The sequence below is a fragment of the Schistocerca serialis genome, chromosome 1 (assembly GCF_023864345.2).
Source record: "Schistocerca serialis cubense isolate TAMUIC-IGC-003099 chromosome 1, iqSchSeri2.2, whole genome shotgun sequence".
Taxonomy (NCBI): domain Eukaryota; kingdom Metazoa; phylum Arthropoda; class Insecta; order Orthoptera; family Acrididae; genus Schistocerca; species Schistocerca serialis.
Genome location: NC_064638.1, coordinates 202,821,216 through 202,838,403, shown reverse-complemented (window position 1 = coordinate 202,838,403; position 17,188 = coordinate 202,821,216). Strand labels below are relative to the sequence as shown.

Genomic DNA, 17,188 nt, shown 5'->3' with positions numbered 1-17,188 from the left:
GATATTCAGCAAGCTCTCATCTAACATAAAACAACAAATTGGGATTTCCTAGCAGTTCAAAAGAAAATTAAAAACATTCTTCATGAACACTCCTAACATGTATTTCCTGAAGAGGGGCAGCAACCTTTCCAGTAATTGTAGGTGCAACAGACTGGGTGATTGACTGATCTGGCTTTGTAACATCAACCAACACAGCCTTCCTGTGTCAGTACTGCATATGGTTGACAGCAAGGGGAAACTATAGCCATTATTTTTCGTGAAGGCATGCAGTTCTACTGTGTGGTTAAATGATGATGGCATCCTCTTGAGTAAAATATTCCATTGGTAAGATTGTCCCCCTCGGATTTACAGGTGAGGACCACTCAGGAGGATGCGTCAGCGGGAGAAACAAAACTGGTATTCTGTGGGTCTGAGTTTGGAATGGTAGACCCTTAATCGGACAAACAGAGTATAACATTTAGGGAAATGGATAGACTGAATGTAGACATCGTAGGAATTAGTGTGAAGTTTGATGGCAGGAGAAACAAGACTTTTGGTCAGATGAATACTGGCAAAATCAAATAGGGGTAATGCAAGTGTAGATTTAATAATTAATAAGAAAATAAGAATGCAAGTAAGCTGCTATGAACAGTATTACAAGTTTATGAGCCAGTTAGCTCTGCATATGATGCAGATACTGAAAAATGTATGACAAGATAAAAGACATTAATCACACAGTTATGGGAGACAAAAATTTTAATGTGATGGGAGACTGGCATTCATTAGTAGGAAGAGGAAGAGAAGGAAAAATAGTAGGGGAATATAAATTGGAGACAAGGAATGAAAGGAGAAGCCACCTGGTAGAATTTTACATGGAGCATACTGTAATCATTGCTAACACTTGGCTTAAGGATCACAAAAGAAGGTTGTACACATGGAAGAGACCTATAGACACCAGATGGTTTAAGACAGATAGTATAATAGTAACACAGAGATTTCAGAACCATATTTTAAGTTGTAAGACATTTCCGGGGGCTGATGTGGACTCTGACCACTATTTCTTGGTTATGTACTATAGATTAGAACTGAAGAAATTGCAAAAAGGTAGGAAATTAAGGAGATGGGACCTGGATAAGTTGAAAGAACCAGAGGTTGTTGAGAGTTTCAGAGGGAGCATTAGGCAGTTCATGACAGCAACAGGAGAAAGCATTACAGTAGTTGATGAATGGGTATCTTTGAGAAATAAAAAAGTAAAGGCAGCAGAGGATCAAATAGGTAAAATGACAGTCTATTAGAAATCCTTGGATATCATAGGATATACTAAGTTTAACTGATGAAAGTAGAAGATATAAAAATGCAGCAAATGAAGCAGGTGAAACTAAATAGAAACTTCTAAAAATGAGTCTGATTAGGAAGTGCAAAATTCTAAGCAGGAATGACTAGATGAGAAATGTAAGGGTTTAGAAGCATATATCACTATGGGCAAGATAGATAGCGCCTACAGGAAAAGTAAAGAGGCCTTTGGAGAGAAGAGAGCAGCTGTATGAAAATCAAGAGCTCAGGCAGAAAACCAGTACTAAGCAAGGAAGGGGAAGGTGGAAGGATTACGTAAGGGTCTATGTAAGGAGATGAATTTGCAGGTAATATTGTAGAAATTGAAGAGCACATAGATGAGGTGGGAGATATGATACTATGAGAAGAATTTGACAGAGCACTGACAGACTTAAGTCAAAAGAAGACCCTGGGAGTAGACAACATTCCATCAGAATTACTGATAGCCTTGGGAGAGCCAGCCCTGACAAAACTCTACCGCCTGGTGAGCAAGATGTATGAGACAGGCGATATATCCTCAGACTTCAAGAAGAATATAATAATTTCAATTCCAAAGAAAGCAGGTGTCGACAGATGTGAAAATTACTGTATATTACCAAATTATTGGTTTGGTTGTGGTTGCAAAATACAAACGTGAGTTCTTTACAGAAGAATGGAAAAACTGGTAGAAGCCAACATTGGGGAAGATCATTTTGCATTCCAGAGAAATGTAGGAACACGTGAAGCAGAAGTGACCCTATGCCTTCTATTAGAAGCTATGTCAAGAAAAGGCAAACCTACATTTGTAGACTTAGAGAAAGCTTTGCCAGTGTTGACTGGAATACTCTCTTTGAAATTCTGAAAGTAACAGCACGAAAGTAAAAGCATAAGGAAACAGCATTAAAATACAGGGAGCAAAAGACTATTTCTAACTTGTACAGAAACTGTACGCCACTTGTAAGAGTTGAGGGTCATGAAAGTGAAGCTGTGGTTGAAAAGGGAGTGAGGCAGGTTTGTAGCCTATCCCCAATGCTATTCAAGGTACAGTGAGCAAGCAGTAAAGGAAACCATAGAATAATTTGTGATGACATTATAAATCTCTCAGAGACAGCAAAAGACTTGGAAAATCAGTTGAACAGAATGAACGGTGTCTTGGAACACGATATAAGATGAATATCAACAAAAGCAAACAACGATAATGGAATGTAGTCAAATTAAATCACAGGATTCTTAGGGAATTGTATTAGGAAATGCGACATCTATAGTAATAGATAGGTTTTGCTAATTGGGCACCAAAATAACTCATGATGTCTCAAGTGAGAGGATATAAAAAATGGACTGGCAATGATAAGAATAGCATATCTGAAGAAGAGAAATTTGTTAACATCAAATATAAATTTAAGTGTTAGGTAGTCCTTTCTGAATTTTTTTTTCTTTTTTGATTGTGCCCATGGATGGAAGTGAAACCTGGATGATTAACAGTTTAGACAAGAATAGAATAGAAACTTTTGGAATGTGGTGCCACAGAAGAATGCTGAAGATTAGATGTGTGGATTGTGTAACTGATGTGGAGTTACTGAACAGAATTGGGAAGAAAAGGAATTTGTGGCACAGCTTGACTAAAAGAAGGGATCAGTTGATAGGAAACATTCTGAGACATCAGCCAGAATCATAGTGGGAGACCAAAATAGTAAGCTGATTCAGAAGGATGTAGATTGCAGTAGTATTTGGAGATGAGGAAACTTGCACAGGATAGAAAATCACGGAGAGCCGCGTCAAATCAGTCTTTGGAACAAGGATCGCAACAGCAACATCATACATGTAGATTGAGAATCCCTATAGCTTTAGTACTTTGTGGTGTTGAAAGTCGATTAAATGACTGAAAGTAGCAGTTCATTGTAAAACAGCATGACAAGTGGTAGTGTTATATAATAAAAGTAGATATAATTTCAGTGCAAAAAAGTCAGTAGTAAGCTATTAATAAAAGATCACTTTGCGGAAACACACAATGAGTGTATTTCGCATTTGTCTGCAACAATCGACAACACCTTTGATTGTCTGCCATCATGAATAAGAGCTCAAGAAGTCGTCTGAAATGCTCACGAGTGAGTCCTCAGTAGCACCAACTGCTCTTTCTTTCTGTACGTGATACCATTGATTGGCGCAGTCGTTATTGCAAAAGATGTCAGCAAAAGCAATCACTTCATTAGTGGCACGGAGCCTGGGCTCAGCCTTGACCTTTCCACTGTCGAATAGCATGTGGTGAAAAATGAGCACCTGTATCTGTGTTTTATTTTATTGCAATGGCCATCTGTCCCAACAAAGGTGGGGATCAACAGTTTGTTTTGACAGTTGGAGGAGAAAGTTGATCAGGTCAACAGTTTGTTTTGACAATTGGAGGAGAAAGTTCATTGGTTGAAATTTCATGAAAAGATCTCAACACAACAATAAATGCCTCTGTTTTAATAACTGCCATTCCTACTTTCTTCTCCTGTCCTCAGATTAATGATAATTCAATATCGGCAGTCCGTTATTGAATGTCATTAGTATCCTCTGTCAATTATGTGTGGTAAGGAGCTTCAGTGTCCTCTATCAATTCTGTGAGGTAAGGATCCCATACCATACAGCGAAATTCCAGAAGAGGTTTCAGTTCAGTAAAATTCCTAGTCCAAAAAACTTTCAAGATTTCAAATAAATCAGAAGGTAAGCATTGGGGTTGGGTTTGCCAATACCTCAAGTAGAACTACGTTGCAAACTGTTCATCACGTCTTCAAAGTTGGCCACATGTTCAGTCCAGAATGGGTGTTTGTAACTGCAGTAAGCAGTATCCTACTGATTTCCCTCATACACCTTATGACAGGATGACTGCCTGGATGATAAGCAAATATTAAAATGTATTTTACTCTTGACCTTTAATTTGCCTTCCATGAATTTGAGACCAAATGTGATCCATTACTGAACATCATTGCTTGAGGTGTACCTACATATGCAAGTAGTCCTTATCTATTTTCAAATCAGTGTTTGCTTTTCTAGCAGGAGAGAATTTGATATATTTTGGAAATATGTTTACCATGGTAGTTCTTGGTATGCCCAAATGCAACTCACACAAATAATCACTGTCTCTGGCAGCTGGAGCCAGACTGTGAGTAGCAGTGCATTATGGGAGAGGCAACCGGGAGGGGGTAAGGAGGAGGCTGGGGTGGGGAGGGGGAGCAGGGTAGTAGTGGGGGGAGATTAAAGTGCAGCTGGGAGTGTGGAGGGGCGAGGTGGAGAGTGGAGCAGCTGGATGCAATCAGGAGGTTAGACAGAGAGTGGTGGTGATGGGGATTAGTGGAAAAGGAGAGAAGTAAAAATACTGGGTGCATTTATGGAATGGGAGCTGTGTAGTGCTGGAATGGTAATAGGGCAACGGCTAGATGACTAACAAAGGCTGAGGCCAGGAGGGTTACGGGAATGCAGGATATATTGCAGGAAGAGTTCCCACCTGCGCAATTCAGAAAAGCTGGTGTTGATGGGAAGAATCCAGATGGCACAGGCTGTGAAGCATTCACTGAAATGAAGGACATTGTGTTGGGGAGTGTGCTCCTCAACAAGCAAGGTGGTCCAGTTGTTTCTTGGCCACAGTTTGTCAGTGGTCATTCATGCAGACAGACAGCTTGTTGGTTGTCATGCCCAACTAAAATGCAGCACAATGGTTGCAGCTTAGCTTGTAGATGACTGTTTTCACAGGTAGCCCTGCCACTGGTGGGATAGATGATGTTTGTGATCGGACTAGAGCAGGTGGTGTTGGGAGGATGTATGGGACAGGGCTTGCATTTATGTCTATTACATGGATATGAGCCATGAGGGAAGGGGTTAGGAGCAGGGGTTGTGTAGGGATGGATGAGAATATCATGTAGGTTCAGTGGGCAGCAGAATACCACTGTCAAAGAAGTTGGAAGGATAGATCATAGGACATTTCTCATTTTAGGGGGTGACAGGTAGTTGAAACCCTGGCAGAGAATGTAATTCAGATGCCCTAGTCCTGGGTGGTACTGAGTCATGAGGGAAGTAGTCCTCTGAAAACCCTGGCAGAGAATGTAATTCAGTTGCTCCAGTCCTGGGTGGTACTAAGTTATGAGGGGAATGCTCCTCTGTGGCTGGACAGTGGGGCTTTGCGAGAGATCTGCTTGTGTACCAAGGTAATTACAATTTGTAAAAGCCTAGATCCTCAGTATATTTCAACAGGGGCGGCTCATCACTACAGATTCGATGGCCCTGGGTGGCTAGGCTGTATGGAAGGAACTTCTTGGTATGGAATGGGTGGCAGCTGTCGAAGTGGAGGTATTGCCAATGGTTGGTAGGTTTGATATGGACGGAAGTACATACACTCCTGGAAATGGAAAAAAGAACACATTGACACCGGTGTGTCAGACCCACCATACTTGCTCCGGACACTGCGAGAGGGTTGTACAAGCAATGATCACACGCACGGCACAGCGGACACACCAGGAACCGCGGTGTTGGCCGTCGAATGGCGCTAGCTGCGCAGCATTTGTGCACCGCCGCCGTCAATGTCAGCCAGTTTGCCGTGGCATACGAAGCTCCATCGCAGTCTTTAACACTGGTAGCATGCCGCGACAGCGTGGACGTGAACCGTATGTGCAGTTGACGGACTTTGAGCGGGGGTGTATAGTGGGCATGCGGGAGGCCGGGTGGACATACCGCCGAATTGCTCAACACGTGGGGCATGAGGTCTCCACAGAACATCGATGTTGTCGCCAGTGGTCGGCGGAAGGTGCACGTGCCCGTCGACCTGGGACCGGACCGCAGCGACGCACGGATGCACACCAAGACCGTAGGATCCTACGCAGTGCCGTAGGGGACCGCACCGCCACTTCCCAGCAAATTAGGGACACTGTTGCTCCTGGGGTATTGGTGAGGACCATTCGCAACCGTCTCCATGAAGCTGGGCTACGGTCCCGCACACCGTTAGGCCGTCTTCCGCTCACGCCCCAACATCGTGCAGCCTGCCTCCAGTGGTGTCGCGACAGGCGTGAATGGAGGGACGAATGGAGACGTGTCGTCTTCAGCGATGAGAGTCACTTCTGCCTTGGTGCCAATGATGGTCGTATGCATGTTTGGCGCCGTGCAGGTGAGCGCCACAATCAGGACTGCATACGACCGAGGCACACGGGGCCAACACCCGGCATCATGGTGTGGGGAGCGATCTCCTACACTGGCTGTACACCACTTTTGATCGTCGAGGGGACACTGAATAGTGCACGGTACATCCAAACCGTCATCGAACCCATCGTTCTACCATTCCTAGACCGGCAAGGGAACTTGCTGTTCCAACAGGACAATGCACGTCCGCATGTATCCCGCACCACCCAACGTGCTCTAGAAGGTGTAAGTCAACTACCCTGGCCAGCAAGATCTCCGGATCTGTCCCCCATTGAGCATGTTTGGGACTGGATGAAGCGTCGTCTCACGCGGTCTGCACGTCCAGCACGAACGCTGGTCCAACTGAGGCGCCAGGTGGAAATGGCATGGCAAGCCGTTCCACAGGACTACATGCAGCATCTCTACGATCGTCTCCATGGGAGAATAGCAGCCTGCATTGCTGGGAAAGGTGGATATACACTGTACTAGTGCCGACATTGTGCATGCTCTGTTGCCTGTGTCTATGTGCCTGTGGTTCTGTCAGTGTGATCATGTGATGTATCTGACCCCAGGAATGTGTCAATAAAGTTTCCCCTTCCTGGGACAATGAATTCACGGTGTTCTTATTTCAATTTCCAGGAGTGTATATAGCCATCTTTGTTTGAGGTGGAGGTCCATACAAAGGAAGGTGGCTTTGATCGGTTGAGTAGGGCCATGTGAAGCAAGTGGGGGAGATAGTGTTGAGGAGGTTCTGGAGGAATGTGGATAAGGTGTCCTCACTCTTGATCCAGATCACAAAGATGTCATCAGTGCATTTGAACCAGGTGAGGGGTTTCGGATTCTGCATGTTTAGGAAGGATTCCACTAGATGACGCACAGATAGGTTGGCATAGGATGGTGCCATGTTGGTGCCCACACCTGTACCCTGGACTTGTTTGTATGTAATGCCTTCAAAGGAGAAGTAATTTTGGGTGAGGATATAGTTGGCGATGGCAGCTGGGAAGGAGGTGGTTGGTTTAGAATCCATTGGGAAGTTAGTGTTCAATAGCATTAAGGCCAGGGGCATTAGGGATGTTAATGTAAAGGGAGGTGACATCGATAGTGATGAGAAGGCACAATGTGGTAAAGGAACAAGAACTGTGGAGAGTCAGTGGAGGAAACTGTATCTTTTATGTCGGAGGGTAGGTTGCAACTAATAGGCTGAAGGTTTTGGCCTACAAGAGCAGAGATCCTCTCAGTGGGGACACAGTAACTGGCCACAATGGGGCATCCTGCTTGGTTGTGTTTGTGGACTTTAGAAAGCATGTAGAAGGTAGCAGTGTGGGGAATGGTAGGGGTGAAGAGAGAGGTGGACTGCTGTGAGAGACTCTGGGATGGGCCTAAGGATTTGCAGAGAGACTGGAGATCCTGCTGGATTTGGGGAATGGCGTCATTGTGGCAGGGTTTGTAGATGGATGAATCTGACAGCTGGTGGAGTCCTGGCAGGTAATCCTTGTGGTTCAAACAACAGTGGTGGAGCCTATGTCAGCAGGTAGGATTATAAGGTCAGGATCAGTTTTTAGGTGGTGGAGTGCAGATCTTTCTGGGGATGTAAGGCTAGTTTGCATGTTGAGGGATTTCGGGAATGATGATGAGACAAGGGTCAAGGCTAAGAAATTCTGGAAAGTTAACAGGGAGTGGTTTTGGGGCAGTGGGAGTGGATCACAGTTGGATGGAGGAGTGAACTGATTCGGGCAGGGTTCAACATTGCTCTTAGGTTGAATCTGATTAGAAGGGTTGGTGGAAAAAAAGTGTTTCCACATGGGGACTGGGAGAAGCAGAGAAGGTCTTTAACAAGTCCTGCATGATTAAATTTGGGAAAGGACTGATACTTCTGTTAGGCTAAGGCTTTTGGAGGTAAGGTTCATGACTGTGTTATGGATCTGTTTAGGTTCTGGTTTCTGTGGGGTGATGGGGGGCAGTTTTGGAGAGTGGGGTAAATGTAGTAGCTCTGCAAGACTGGGTTTGTCAGCTTTGAGGGTAGCAGCTCTGCAAGACTGGGTTTGTCAGCTTTGAGGGGACATGGGGGAGATTTGGAGGTTGTTGTAGAGGTAGTGGACAATGGTAGTCCAAGGCGAGAATAGGAAGTGAGCAGGTTGGAAAGTTTTTGGAGATGGTGTTGTGCATATTGCTTTAGTTCCTGAAGGGCAAGAGTTTAATGTTTGTTAATGGTTCCAGGAATTTGGGATTGCATAAATATACATAATAAGTTCTTCAGTATGCTGTTGTGGCCAACACAGTCTCCAGTCATCTAAATTGGGTATTCTAAATAAAATTCCCTTTTACATTTTATAATATTTATCAACTTTCTCAAAGCTCTATTTAACACAGCAAGTTTTCACCAGTTTCAAATTATCATCATGATTGTCGTTTCTGCAAATGTCATTACAAATAGTCTTAGCTACCTTTCAGCCCATTCTTCTATTCCTCACTCTACCCCATAGTCTCAGGTACTTCTCAGTTGTTTTCATGAACTCCTTCAGCTTCTAATTCTGTGTTGTCCCCTGTTACATGACTTTCTTCTTTCATAAACAGCAACCTATTCATGTTTTCACAAGCATCTTTTTTTTCCTCCTGTGTAAGTTTAGGTTTGATTATGTCTCTCCTTCAAGTCTGTAACATTGAATGCAAGCAGTGCTTTTCCCTACCAATTCCCTATTTTCACATAGTCATAAGCATATCCTGTTTCTTCATCTGTCTTTGTATCAGTGTCTTCGTCTAGAACATCTTTTTCGACTTCTCTGCATTCCATGCCCTTGCTGTTCTGAATACTTTTTTCCTTGCTCTAGTTAAGTTACTTACTTTCTTCATACAATTAATATTTAAGCCAGAAATGTCATTGCTATTTATATTGTTATGGTCATTACACAAGTTACCCAGAAACACAATTACATCATCAACCCAACCTTTTTCTCACATGATTCATAAATTTCATTATTTTTTTTTCCCCACCATTCAGGGGAATTTTATGACCTTTGTCTTGCCTATCACAAATTGTTGTAACTGAGTCTACTGAATCTTCTGTACTCTGGTTCTGAAATCCTATCCCTGAATTGTCCTCCTCAAACATGCCCCGAACTAAACCAAACATCACTCTTTTTGTCTCCTACTCTGAAGATACAGCTAAAGAAGAAAGCTGAAATTATGTACTTAACTTTAAAACTGTAGTGTGTCCAGTTGTATCTGCTTTGATCTCTTGTCCTATTGTTCACAGATCTTAATTGCTTTTCCATTTCATCTCCATTGTGTTGACTATTGCATTCATTACAATTTTTTTCACTTTAGTTTATTTGGGAAAAAAAATACATCTGTCATTATATATTTTTTGTACAGTATTAATATTAATATGTGAAATATACCAATTCAGTGCTGTAAGACAGCCACGCGGGATTAGCCGAGCGGTCTAAGGCACTGCTGTCATGGACTGCGCAGCTGGTCCCAGTGTAGGTTCGAGTCCTCCCTCGGGCATAGGGGTGTGTGCTTGTCCTTAGGATAATTTAGGTTAAGTAGTGTGTAAGCTTAGGGACTGATGACCTTAGCAGTCCCATAAGATTTCACACATATTTGAACATTTTTGACAGTGATGTAGTATACCAATTCAGTACTGTCTGTACAATGTCTTGTCCATGTAATGGATGCTGCTCATTATTATGGATGGAGTTATATTGAAGGTTATATTCTTTTTATTAAGCTATCAATTACAACTACAGTGTCTGCTTTCTGCCACATCATAAACATGATTTGCCTCCATTATTCAAAACTCCTTGCCAAATGTACACAGTACAAAGAAAACATCTGAAGAAAAGATATGCTTATCAAAATTTGGTAGATTTAAATTTGCAGATTTTTATGTTAAAACTTCAAAATTTGTACTGAACACATAAGCCGTAAATACATTGGTGTCCAAAATTAAAGCAACAAACGGAAATTTTGGAAGGTTGCATTTATTTTGCCATAAAACAGAATAAACAGGTGATAGTAAAGTAGAATCAGTGTGAAGAATGCAGAACATAATCAACTGCAACATGCGTAACAGTAGACAATTTATTTTTTCTCCAGCTTAATAGATTGGCCCACACATTCTGACAACTGGTTAATGTGCTCAGTATGGGTGCTGCTCATTATTATGGATGGAGTTATATTGAAGGTTATATTCTTTTTATTAAAATATAACTTCTTACTTAGCTGATTGTCTTGAAGTTGGCTTCATTTTATTCTGGTGCAGACGTGACAACAGCAGGACATGCTGTGAATGATATCATCAATCTCATGTTGAGACAATAATGCCCATTCTCCCTGCAGAGCTGCTTACAAGTCTTGGAGAATGGTTGGTGGGTGCTGATGTGATGCAGCATGTCTACCTAGTGTATCCCATACATGCTCTGTTGGATTCAAATTGAGAGAGTGAGCAGGCCATGCCATGCATGCAATATCTTCCATTTCCAAAAAAACATAAACCATCTGTGTTCTACGAGGTCAAGCATTATCTTCCATTAAGACAAAGTCTGGGCCCACAGCGCCAACAACTATGCATGAGATCCCAAGATCTCATCGCAATACCTGACATCAGTTAAATCTTGCTGATTCACCTACACAATTTCATGAAGAGGTGTTCGAGTGGCCAACACAATCCCTGCCCACATCATTAGGGATCCTCCTCGATATTAGTCTCTTTCCATAGTGTTTGGATTCTGAAATTGTGTTCCATGTACCCTCCAGATGCAAATCTGTCAAGAATCACTCTCCAGATCAAATCAGGACTCATTTGTGAGAACATTGGCCCAGCGTTCGACCATCCGGGTGGCATGTTGACAGTTACAATCCAAGACGTGCCCTTCTGTGAAGAAACGCCAGAGATAAACAGACAGCAGGTCTCCAACAATAAAGGCCACTCTGCTGAAGCATTCTGTACACCGTTTGCCTCAATACAACACATCCAGTGGATGCTATGAGGTCAGGTGCCAGCTGCAGTCATGTGCTGAGGTGGTACCCTTCATGCCCTTACAGCCAAATAATGGTCCACTCTTTCTGATGTCACATGTGGTCAGCCCTGTCCTGGTCTCCGGAATACGGTTTCAGTCTCTATAAACTGTCACCTCATCCAAGGAACAACAGGAAAATTCACATTAAGCCATCAGGCCACATCAGTTTGTGACACTCCTGCTTCCATTCTTTCTATGGCCCTCCACAGCAGAGTGTCTGTAGGCATCTTCTCTGTGCCATACTGCACCGTCTGTGACTTTGTACACAGCAGTTGTCGGTGTGAGCCTAGCCTACAAACATGACCCCACTCGATAGGTGCCCTGATGCCATTGCTGTATGGTTGCCCATTGATTGGAATGCCATCTTCCATGCAGAACACAATCATAATGACATTTGTTGACAGTTTGTATGATTATACCCTGAATTAGGTGCAGGATGGGGAAATACCATATTTACTTGAACCTAAGCCACACTCAAATCTAAGCCGCACCTGAAAAATGAGACTCGAAATAAAGGGGGGGGGGGGGGGAATCCCGAATCTAAGCCGCCCCTGAAATTTGAGACTCGAAATTCAAGGGGAGAGAAAAGTTTTAGACTGCACCTCCAAATCGAAACAGGGTTGGTCCATTGTAATATGAGACACAATTTAGGTCGAATGAATGACGATACAGCTACAGTAGTTTAGTTTCAGTCGTAATCTTAGCAGTTAAGCTTTACCAGGTAGCCATTGCTACGCGTCAGGCGCTCCGTCCGTATTTATACAGGTATCCTTCCTTTTTCACATGCTTCGTCTGGTTTGAATCGATTGCTTATTTTGCTTTGATCTGATAAGTGCCGTTTTCTTTGTTATAGGTGTTTACGTCACTCTAAGCTGAAAATGCATTACTGTACTGTGTCATGCATTGTTTGTCACATTCTGATAGTGCGTGTTTACAGCCTACAGTCGCTCGCGGCATGCCTTGCTTTTGTGCGCGCTACTGCCGCTTACAAATTTTTTTTTTTTTTAAAAAGAGAGTAATCGTCTCATTAGCGAAACAATGGCAAGAGATTGCTATTTGTTGTTACTTACACTGCTGCTTTCTTTGATAGTGATCAACAAGAACCAAATAATAGACTGTGTATGATAGAACATGTTCTGAATGAGAGTTAGGCGAAAATTTTTCTCCATTTGAAAATCTTTGCGGCCGCTTCTGTAGTACATCAAATTCTGCACAGAAATTAGTCATCTTAGATTTAAAAATCTAGTCAGTTGCCGTGCTTCATTTCTGACTGTATCACTATTAGGCATAAGAATAATATGAATATAAACATGACACGATACGTATATTCTTCCTCCTTCGTTGTTGTCTCACTTATTCTTCCTCTTTTGTTGTTGTCTCACTCTAGTTTCGTAGTTTATTAGGCAGACAGGATTTAAATGAGATAACAGCAAACACAAAAGAATACATAGCAAAATGTTTATATTTGTATTAGTCTTATGGTGAAGAGAATACTGCATGTGATTCACATTTCATCAGGTTCCTATTAGCAACCATCTCTTCTCACAGGTATGAAAAAATTCAGAATGTAGAGTTGGCCATACTGACAAACATCCCGAACAGTCTATTTTCGTAGTACATTGAAATTCTGCTACATTCGAAGATTAACAATACGGAATTTGTATTTACTTCGTTGGATAATGTATGAAAATGCAGTGGTAGAAACTCGGGGCGGAGAAAAAAGCTCGTCTTCCACCTTTTTTTTTTTTAATTTATTTACTGATGCAGAGGTTTTGGCGCCAGTATTTATCTTTGTGCCTACATAGCATGCCTGTGTAGCACTACATATATTCGATGGCAGAAGTTAGTTGTGGCGGCACCTACCAACATTTTTCAGAACTTCCGCTTGCTTTGCACTCGATTCTAAGCTGCAGGTGGTTTTTTGCATTACAAAAACCGGAAAAAAAGTGCAGCTTAGATTCGAGTAAATACGGTAGTAGTTCGTTGCTTTTATTTTAGACACCATTGTATTTATGCACAAAATACTGAATTTTATTGAGTACAGTGTTATACAAACTTTCTGATTTATGAACTGAAATTAGTGATATCTGTCTGTACTGAAGAATTCAGAACACATCTCATGCTTATTACACCACAACAGCTGAGATGAAACTCCATAGGCATGGAAATTAATTAGAAATAACTTGTGAGGAACAGTTTCAAAAGCATTCTGGAAATCAAAAAATATTGAATCAACTTGAGTTCCCCTGACAGTAGATGTCATTGCTTTATTTAACTGAAGAATTGCATTTCACAAGAATGATACAGCTTTCCCTTTACAAATTGTACTAACACTAGAAAGACAGTGTTTCTGACATTCCCAAAATGGCAGAAAAATATCTTTATATCTGACTTAAGTGCTATATTTTATTGTCTGTTAATTTCTTCCTTTTTGAAAGTTGTAACAATAATTATATAAGAAAATAATTAACACAGTACTTACATATTTCAGCAAAAAATATCATACTGATGTATCATTACTCATGCTAAGAAATTTTCTGAAGTGTACATTTTCATGTTTACTATTTCTTGAACCTTCTAGACAAATTTACTAGATATGATCCATATTATAGTTACATGTGTTCTACACATGGCTTTGTTGTACTTTCTGCTCAAGTCATTGGAAGCAAATGGATGACAGCTCTGGTAACTTTTGTTCAGGATGAACTTTTTGTGCACATGGCATTGTGCCACTTAAATATACTTGTGGTCTTTTCAGAAACTTATTAGGTAGTACTTCCACTTTCTAGATTATTTTAGTCCCGTGTCCTCTTCTTTTGTATGTTATTCCTGCTCTTTTGTTCCCTTGAGTTCATTCACAGCTGAAGTATGAACTACTTCTTTCCATTTTCGTGTTCATTACTGTTCCGTATAAGACATGCATTTGTTGCTACCATGTATATGATATAGAAAGCATGCATTGGCCATCTTATTTAAGGTTCATTTGACCAACCATATGCAACCTGAAATTTGTTGAATTGTAGAATGTTATGGTATCAGGTTTCTTCTTCCCTTTTTTACCTATAGGTACTTGGAAATGCATTGTTCCCAGAAGAATAACATTTTTTTCTTCTTTCATTAGTATACTGTCACAGTGTAGTCCATCATGCATCTGGTGCATGATGGTGCTTTACCTCATAAGCAATCTCACAATCTTCTTCATTGTACCAGCTTATGAAGTTTTCTTTAAACATTTTAGCAAGCCGAGAAGACATGGAGAAGTTGTTTTTTGTCATGTTTTTTCTTTGATTTCGGAAAGTTTAAGATACGTAAGGTATTTTGCTACAGGGCAACAATTCAAAATTTGGGACCATATTTGTTGGCTTTGTGGGCCATGACTCGTGGAAACCTGCATTTTATTTTGCTTGGTAATAACTGCTTGATTGTGGTTATGTTTCTTCCAGAACTGTAAGAACAAATACTGTTTGATATTAACTTTCTCAAAATTTCAGATACAAGATCAAATTCGTTGGCTGGCATGCATTCAACCCGGAGTTTTCTTCAAAATGGTGAAATCTTAGAAATTACTGAAATCCAACTTGTGGCTAAATATCCGTGATGAAAGCAGGCCCCAAGGAAATAACCACAGATGATCTGAAACACATCTTTCGTACAGATGACACTCAAAGCATTTAAGATGGCTATCATATTTTTCAGTTCTTTAAGTGATATGGTCCAATCATTGCTCTTTAGTACTTTTTGATTATTTGATTCCGTGCATTTGTTCATGAGATGTACCATTACTTCATTAAAAATTAGAAGGAAAGCATTGATGACAGAGTTGTCTATTCATTGGTATGTGCAAGTAGTGGGACTTCCTTACTTTAGAACATTCACAGCCAATCTCCTTCCAGAAGATTATTGATCAGAAATAGATATTATTCCACTTGGTCGCATTCCTAGTGACCATCTGAGTAGATGCATTCAAATGGGCATGCTATGATTGATGAGGCGAGATGTGATGTGCATCAGCATCTGCATTCTCTTCCGCTAACCATTCCTAATTCACAGTGTCCACACCTTCATCTTCACTGCTCTCTAGTAAACAATCCTCATCTTCATCAGTGAAGTCAATGTCCAGTTTAATTTCAGAATTCTCGAAGGGATGTAATGTTTTCTTGATCAGAAAGCTTGAAGTAACTATAAGAGCACAGAAAGCTACAGTCTGCAACAGTACAAATAATTGGCAGTGTTCTGTTGTTAGGATTTGAAATTTTTATCACCTCTATATCTATAGTGTAAAGTAAAGATGTGTATTGACGATCCCATATCAGAAATAAATAGAACAGAATAACACCAATGAAAATTTTTTTGTGGCACTGTATTGTGTTGCACTTGAATTTTATACTACATGGTGTTTCAAAAAGATTCATCTGATTTCAAAACTTTGTATTTATCGATAAAAGCATGCTATAGTCATGGGCTGAATTGCAAAATACTCACAACATTTTAAAGTTGTAGCTATGCTCTTACAAATGAGTTACGTGTCCATCAGCAGCAGCTGATCAACAACTAGACAGTTGTTTAATTCGTCATAAACTTTACACAGTGTATCTATCTGCTTTTACAAAAGTTATGCTGGCTGTTATTCTGTTCTTCACTTCTTCTATGTCACAAGGTAAAGGGGAGCATTGCTAAAGCCAGCCCATTCCTTTTATCACCAACCCAACAGCTTGCACTAATTGTAGTCTGTAAGGTTTATAGACCAAACAGTGCCTTAGAACTCACCACACAGTTGTACGAGGGATTGGTAGTTCTCTGCTTGTGCGACGAGTAGACTTTTCATGGGCTCCTCTCAAACATTTGCTGAATTCTTTCCACCGTGTTCTGACAAGAACTGGGTGGTAGACCTGGACTCTTGACCTTTGCACAGGCTTCCTGTCTCTTCAAATTGGTGATACCAATGATGGATGTTTTTGGGTGCAGTGACAAAAAGCACACTGTATCAAAATCACTGAATCACTATTTGCAAACTACAGCACACAAAAGGCGTCTGTTGAGCGGATGCCATCTTACATGTGACTGACAAGCAAACTGACTGACATCTAATAGCGATTTTTTGAAATTCTAGGCAGTGACCATTGAAACAGCACACATTTCCTTGCTGACACGTCCCATGTTTCATAATTATTACTGTCCATAATCAGGTCATTCTTATTGAGACACCCTGTATATTGTTGAAATTCCTGGAATTTGTGCTAAGAAGGTCCTTTAAATTTTCTTCCATTTTTGTTAATTTTCAGGCTGATGAAACATGATGATTCTATTATCATGTACCTACTACTAACAGAAGGAGTTTTTCCTCCTTAAAGGCAAAAAAATTAGAATTAACAACAAATCACATATAATTGTTTTTGAGGTGCAATGCTGAAAATGGTGCTTCTGGTACAAGCTTTCATTGTTTCCTTCATCAGTTGTAGTTGTGCTGTCTATAATAATAAAAATAAATAAATAAATAAATAAATAAAAATAAAAAAACGTGAAGAAAGTGTACATAATTAAAAGTAAACTTTGTCAAGGAAGTGAAATTCACAAATCACTGTTATTCTGTAACAGTTCATATACAACATGTGTAAGTAATAGTGTGTTCTTAAATATGTAATTCTAATGAACATAGTGCGGAACTGAAACCAACTGATTATGTGTTGTTTAGAAATTGTGTGAGTTTTTCACTTCTTGCAGTATCTATCTCA

At 40.8% G+C, this 17,188-nt stretch overlaps 1 protein-coding gene across 1 annotated transcript in view; it reads left to right on the top strand.

Annotated features, from left to right (window-relative positions):
- Positions 1 to 16,928, top strand: part of LOC126459299 (piwi-like protein Siwi) — a 270,625-nt gene extending 253,697 nt beyond the window's left edge. Inside the window, exon 15 of the mRNA XM_050095855.1 lies at positions 16,739 to 16,928. The gene's annotated coding sequence lies outside the window, so the exon portion shown is untranslated. The remainder of the gene's footprint in view (positions 1 to 16,738) is intronic.
- The last annotated feature ends 260 nt before the right edge of the window (positions 16,929 to 17,188 follow it).